The sequence below is a fragment of the Aphelocoma coerulescens genome, chromosome 17 (genome assembly GCF_041296385.1).
Source record: "Aphelocoma coerulescens isolate FSJ_1873_10779 chromosome 17, UR_Acoe_1.0, whole genome shotgun sequence".
Classification (NCBI taxonomy): domain Eukaryota; kingdom Metazoa; phylum Chordata; class Aves; order Passeriformes; family Corvidae; genus Aphelocoma; species Aphelocoma coerulescens.
In genome coordinates this window covers 3,920,001-3,927,280 of record NC_091030.1, presented here as the reverse complement: position 1 = coordinate 3,927,280, position 7,280 = coordinate 3,920,001, and positions in this window count along the sequence as shown.

Below are 7,280 nucleotides of genomic sequence, written 5' to 3'. Positions count from 1 at the left end.
TCTTCTCCCGTCACTGCTGATGTACGTGAAATAAAAATGTAGTTTCCAGATCAGTTTTATAATGAAAAGTAGCCCATTGCTGATGACAAATGTTGTTTACAGTCACTAGAAAAGAGGGTGGAATGGAGAGTGAATATATTAGAGGAGGAGAGGATAGCTTTTATATTCATTATACTGCCATTTTGGGCCTGCAAAGACACATAACCTTTCCCTCTCTCCCTCCATCATACAGTCACTTTCAGATGTCTACATTAAAAGAAAAAGCTGCAGGCAGTGTGCTTTGCATTACCTGCTATCAATGGAGAAGACATTTTCCACCAGTCAAATAGAGCTCCTTGTGGGAATACTTTCCCCCTAAACACACTTACCGAGGTTTTCCAGATGCTTTCCCTATTGTGCCCCTCTCCAGGCATCTTTCCTGCTTGGCACAAAAGAAAACCTGCGTAGGACAACCAGGAAAAGCCAGTGCAAAGTCTGAATCCTTACCCGTCAGAAAGGAGGGTGGCATGGCTTGGAACAGACTCCCCAGGTAGTGGTGGAGTCACCATCCCTGGAATTGTTCAGGAAATGAGTAGATGAGGCACTTGGTGGTATGGTAATTGCCAAGAGAGTATTCAGTCAAAGGTTGGACTTGAGGATCTCGGTGGTCTTTTCCAACCTTAATGACTCCTTGATTACATCCTCAGAATGACACAGGACAGCAGCAGCCATCAGTGCCTGCCTGAGGGGATGGCAGCCTCTTCAGAGAGGGTTATTTGGGAAGATTTTTAGTCCTCTGGGGCCTGAAGTAGAGGTCTCAAGCCTCATCTGCTCAGGAGAAAAATTTGGTACCCTGAGCTCTACAAAAAATTCCATTTGAGCTGTGGAAAGCCTGGTGGGGGCCTTGGCTGGACAAAGTTTGCAGAAGCTTGAAGGTTTCCAGCATGGGACCAGGAAAAGACTGCTCTGGAGAGCAAGGTTTTGAGTGTGGAGAGTGCAGATAGGAACAGATTTGGAGGAGAATCTCTCCTCTGAGGCCTGGTAGACTTTTGCTGCTCAGGGAAAAGTGAAGACAAAAGGAGGATGGAGTTTGTGGAAGAAAGAGCTTTATCTTGGCAACAGCAAAAAAGAAACTTTATTTTGGGAAAAGTTAGAGGAATTAAATTCCAGGAGAGGAAGGCACAGTTTTAATACTTTTGGGATTCTGTCTGATAATTAACAGAGGAAGAGGTCTGTGGAGAGCAGGCTGCAGGACAGCCATGAGCTGAGACGTGCTGGAACAAACCCAGAGTCAGACAGGCTGGCACCCATCCCACCCTCTTGTCTTTACTTGTAACTGCTCCCTGCCATGATCAAAAGGCTGTCAGATACTAATAAAGTCTTAATGCATCATCTCTCATTCACACTGACTCATGTGAGACATCCTGGGCATCCAAGTTTAGTGGGTCAGATTCCTCAACTCCTTCTGTAGCCAGCAAAGAGGGATTAGCTCATCCAGATTTGGAACAGATAAGCCAGGATCCTGGCATGGAGTCCTTTTTTTTCAAGTCTTTTTCTGCTGGTTTTACAAGGAGCTTTAGGGGTTCCAGCCAGTTATATCAGACACCAAAGTCAGATGTCTGAACTTAGCAAACAGCTTCACAGGACTCTGGGTTTATTCAGATCTGCAAATCCAAGTATTTGAAAAGCAGCAGGGCTCCTCTGCTGCAATTAATGGCTTCAGGTTAGGCATTATCTAAGAGCCAGGAAGAGCCACAGGGCATGGAATTACCCTTACACCTGTATGGTCTCACCTGAGCTGGTACCCTCCACTGGCCTGAAAGGAATCTCACAGAAGAGGCACATAAGGGAACATCAGAATGGAAATGAACGTCTGATTGTATGAAAATCTTCAGGAATGTGGCCACAGTATCATCCCTGGGGCTTTCCAACCATGTTTATATTAGGTGGAACCTCCTCTGGTTTGCATTCAAGCCAAAGCAGAAAGAGGGAAGCTGTCAGGCAGTTTCTTTCTCAGGGACATGGCTTTTAGGGGATGGTGCAAGGACTGGAAGAACTGATGTCTGCTTAGGAAACCCTCATGTTCTGCAGAGTACCAAGGATATGCCACATTTACCCCCAGGCCACTGACACATTCATTAATTTGTTAATTTATTGGAGGAAAGTTTCTCAGCTACATGAAGCCAACTAAAATTTAGGGGTTTAGTCTCAGCGAGGTGAATCCAGAGAGTGATTATTCTGGATATCAGAGCTGGTGTAAGAATAACCACTCTGAGGTGTACAGTGCAGTGCACAGCCTTCAGAAAGATCCTGAACAACCAGTGCAGACAAGATCTATAACTCCCAGGTGGTTAATGAAATGCTATGGATCCCATCCCAGTGACACTGGAGAACACTTCTCTATTAATTCACAGACAGAGTAGAATAATACCATCAGAAGTTCAGCTAATCCTTTTGCACCTCAGAAGATATGAAAATGTTTGACAGGTTCGACAGAACTTACTGCACCCATAATTAGGAAATACTGGGTTTAAAAGCCTGAGTGAATGCTGATTGTCACTCTTTAGAAATACTATTTCTGAGAGGAGACAAGGCAGTCCAGGTCCCCCACAACAGAGCTGTTGAAAGCACACATACCCACGCACAAAGAGCAGTGGAAACACAGTTTTTAAAATTTCAGACCTATGAAATGGGTATTTACAAACAACTCTTTTATTCAGGACAGTTAGAAATCAGAGGCATTCATTTAAACCTTAAAAACTGTGAATATTTGTACCCTGTTCACAGATGAACACCAACACATGCTCTGTGGAAGAAGATAGGTCCCTGCTATTGAAAATAAACATCTCTGTGTTTGCATTGCCCATCGCCAGGGCTCCCATTGTTCTCTGCACACAGCACAGCAGCAGAGTACAAGGTCAGTGGTAGACTGTGCTCCCATTGTTAGTGTTTGAAGAGGGAACATTTTATCCTTCACAACAAATCTACATACAGGCTATTGAATGAAATACAATAGCCTTGCTAAATTACTTCATCCATTAGCTGGATGCCTGTAAGAAAAATAAAACAGTGTATTTTTGTAGAATCCATTATGGATTGTGTGGTAAACAACGTGCGTTCAGGGGAAAAAAATGGTGTCTGATCCCAAAAGCAGACAAATTTTGGTATTCAGAGGAGGTGGGAAATTTCTTTAAGTATTACTTAGTACTATTTTAGGAAGCCAAGATGATCTGAAATATGAGTGCTGTATATACACAAGGGAGAGGCTCTGTTCCAAGGGGTCTGTGGTTGGAGTTGGTTGATCCAACATGTACTTCTCACCTTCAAAGAGAGTATCAGGGTGCAAACAGGGCCCCCCGTGGGCTGGGACCTTGCAGGGGGAGTGCCAGAGCCTGGGACCCATCCCACCAGCCCAGCCAGGGAGCAGGACAGTGATGGGGACAGGCAGGGCAGCCCAGCATCCCACAGAACCTCTGGGGCAGGGGCTGGTGGCCCTGGGCTGGGCTGGAATGGGGCTCTGGGTCCATGTGGCATGTGTGGGATGAAGTCCCTGCATTTAGGGATACAAATCCCACACCTTAAAGATTTCCCAGATCTGGAGGGGAGGTGGTGAGGGGAGCAGTAGCAGGTGAGCAGCACCTCTGCAGTCAGTGCAAGCAGCAGTCAGTGCACTGCTGATAACACACTGTCAGGTCCTCAGAACTGGTAGTGATAGCTGTCCTTGATTTTCATTCTGACCCTGTGGCTCCCAGGCATTTCTGCCAACATTTGCAATTGTGTCCCATCAGGTAATAAGGCAAGAGCCTTGCTGTTGAAGGCAAGAGTTTGGGATTGATATTTTCCTTTCTCTTCCTCTTTTTTTCCCTCCCTCCCTCTCAGAGTGTGCCGATGAATCTTCTCTCTTCCTCCTCAGTATTCCCAGTCTCCCTCCAAACCCAGGACTCAGCTGCCATTCTCCAAAACGTAATGTGCAGATGACACTTCAAGGATGTAATCAGAAAATGCTGTGGGGGATGGAGGAGCAGGAGATGCTGACACAGAGAAACCATTCTATTTTAAGCAAACCAAGTGCATGCCTGCTCCTGGTTCTCAAATCAGCAGGGCTGCCTGCTCTGGAGCCATGAATCCTCCAAATCTGACTGGGAAAGTTGGACTTCTTTCCCAAGCCTTTGCAAAATTTATGCTGTGTGCTGGATAGGGTGCAAGGATTTCTCCAGTGGGAGTTGGGGCAGCTGGATGGGCTGGAAGGGTCTGGCTGGAGCAGAAAGTGGATCTCAGCATCACTGAGGGATGTGACACAACAGAATGGATTTATCTGGCAAGTTGAGGGCAACTCATGAATCTCTTGAAGATGTCACTGAAGTGACAGTAACTGGCTGAGAGCTCTCACACCCGCCCAACAGTTCCTGTTAATAGTTTGGTCACTCTCCATCACTGAGGCTTTGGCCTGTGAGAAAGGCTGCCTGGGGAAGTGGTGGAATTACCCTGGAAGTGTTCACAAAACATGTAGGTGTGGTGATTAGTGGACCTGGCAGTATAAGGTCCATGGCTGGACTCAGTGACCTTAGAGGTCTTGTCCAACCTGAATGATCCTGTGATCCTAAAGCACCACTGTATGGGCCAAGGAGAGCCAGGACTGGGCTGGCACTGTGGTTACTCCATCCTTGTTTCTGCCATGGCTCAACTGGAGAAGTGTGTGCTCCATATTTTCGAGCAGACAGCAAGTGATTAAAACTCCATTTATAGGCAGGAAGCCAGATCTTTGCATTATAGACATATCTATAGGTGGGCAAAGTTTCCATTATTTCATATGCTGAGAGATTATATCAAAACATGGGCCGAGACTGGCAGAGAAAGCTCCCTGTGACCTGTCAGTCTTTACCTTGATCTTCAGAGCAGCTAATCCTACAGAGCCATCATTTTTTTGCCTCTTTTATTTGGGATTCAGAAAGTATAGCAAGGAGAGGGTGCTTGACCTTCCAAACAATGCACTACAGAAACTCTTCAGAGTGGAGGGAAGTCATGCTGGAACTGGTGCTTGCTGGAGGGCAAATTGTTTGCTTTACAGCACTCAGGCATTGTGTCATCAGCTATTACATGTCCCTCCAGGTCTTTGAAAACCACTTTGAATTCCTAGAAGGAACAATAGAGGATGTCCTTTCAGGAAGAATGGGATAGGAAGCAAGCTGGGGCACCTATCTGCATTGTCATTATTTGCATGCTCTGGGCAAGGAGACTGAGGTGAGTAAACAAAACCCGAGGGAAGGAAGAACAGAATTATCACAACAGAGCTTGTTTCAAGGCCCCCAGAATGTGTGATTGCTTTTCTTATGGGTAGGAGATCAGTGTGAACCAAATGAACCCTGCATGAGGCAGAAAACATTGGAATGATGTGCCCCTTACTGAGAAACAAATTCCTGGGAATCAGGCATGTCCCACCGTACCCAGACAGTTTTTCTGAGTCTCGGTTAAAACACAAAACAAGTAAAACCAGGCAAACTCCCTGTTTGTTTATCAGACATAGAGAACATGCACAGTCCTTGGATTGGAGCTTGGCACTGCCAGGCCTTCTGCTGCCCAGGCCCTGCTGTAACTGCAGCCTGCTCCAAGAACACCCTGTTGGAAAACAATGCTGCGGGGCGGGTGGGCAAAGACACATCCAGGTCCCAGGGCAGGAGGCAGGGATCCCACAGGCTGCTCCTGGCGTTAGAGCTAAGGCATGCAATGGATGGAGAGTCACCAGAGCGTGAAATGCACCCCCTCCAACTGCAGCTGCATTAACTTTCCTCCTCCTCCCCGTGAGCCAAGCAAAGGCTGTTGGATGGAGTCTGAGCTGATTAAACTTTGGCTGGCTATGACCACCTTCATCTCTTCCCTGAGCATCAGGAGCCCGAGCAAAGAGGAACCTCACTATCAGCAAAATTCTTGCCATTGCAGTCATGCTGACTGAACTTTTAGCCAAAATTTATACACAAGTAACCACTGGCCAGCCAGCCATCCTATTCATCTTCTCACACACCCAGTTTAGGATTTGTTAAGAGTTGCCCTTCACTTACCATCTTCCCTCTGAAAGGCTTCCATGTATCTGTTAGGAAATTCACTGGGAATATCCCCCTATCTAAATCTTGTGTCTTGGATTCCAGTCTTTGTTCAATCTCCTCTCTGTATTAACAGTTTTCTACATGACTTTATGGTCATTTTTGTGCCTACGGCTTGTTTCTCCACCCTCAGTCCCTCTCCAGTTTCCATGAATCAAAGGAATTTCCATAGCATCACATTCCCAAGAGGCAACTTTCTCCTGAAGCTTTTACCCCTGCCCCAGCATCATCTCCCTCTCTGTCTCTTTAGATCTATGTCTTCTGCTGCAAATTCAATTAAAGCCTCTCTGGGAGACTCATGAGCAAGTCAAAACAGTGACCAATGGTTGGATGGGTTACAGTGAGGTTTAGGGTGAGTAGATCCGTGAGGAATTGATAGGAGAGCAGGCTCTGATGTTAGGAAGCTGGAGAGGCACAAATCCATCACTGCTCAGTTAGGATGCACAGTGTAGGATCCCACGTTTAAAGTGTCTGTGCTCCCACTGCAGTCATTACAGATCCAGCCAACACCCTCCAATTGCTGACTGCACTGGAGATCTCCATCAGGGATAGCAGGAATTGATCAGGGAAATCCAGGGGCCATATATCACACCCCATCCACCTGGGCGTGTGATTCTGTCTGTGTGAAATGAGCTCCTCTGGATGGTCTGTACAGGCTTCTCTCTCAATTCCCCTGCAGCTGTATCTGTTCCAGAAATAACAGCTAGCTCCTCTGCATTTTGTGATTGTGCCATCCTAATTAAAACAAATTCCAACCTCCAAACAGAGCAGTGCTAGGAGCCCATCAATTTTATGGGCAAGAATGGACAAATACTTTTTCCAAATTATCTTTACTCCAGGTTTCAAATGGGTCCTTGATTCAATTTTGTTGCTGTGGGAAGAGTCATGACGTCAGACCTGGGAGCTGTGATCTCACTGAGGAATAATCACACGCTGGAGAAGACAGCAGGTAAAGGGAAGTAAACAAATGTGTTTATCCACAAACACTGCTACCATGAGGAACTGGAATCTCCAACGGTAATTTACCACACGTTGCTAATGTGGTTTTTTTATAATATATTTCTTAATTCTTTTTTCTTTGACTCTGGCTGGATAGGAGGGTTCATCAGGGCTGGAACAAGCAGGGGAAGAATATTGAGATGAGCATTACAGATCTGCCGTGCTCCGGTTTATGGTTTGTTCCCAGCAATACACAGTAAGTAA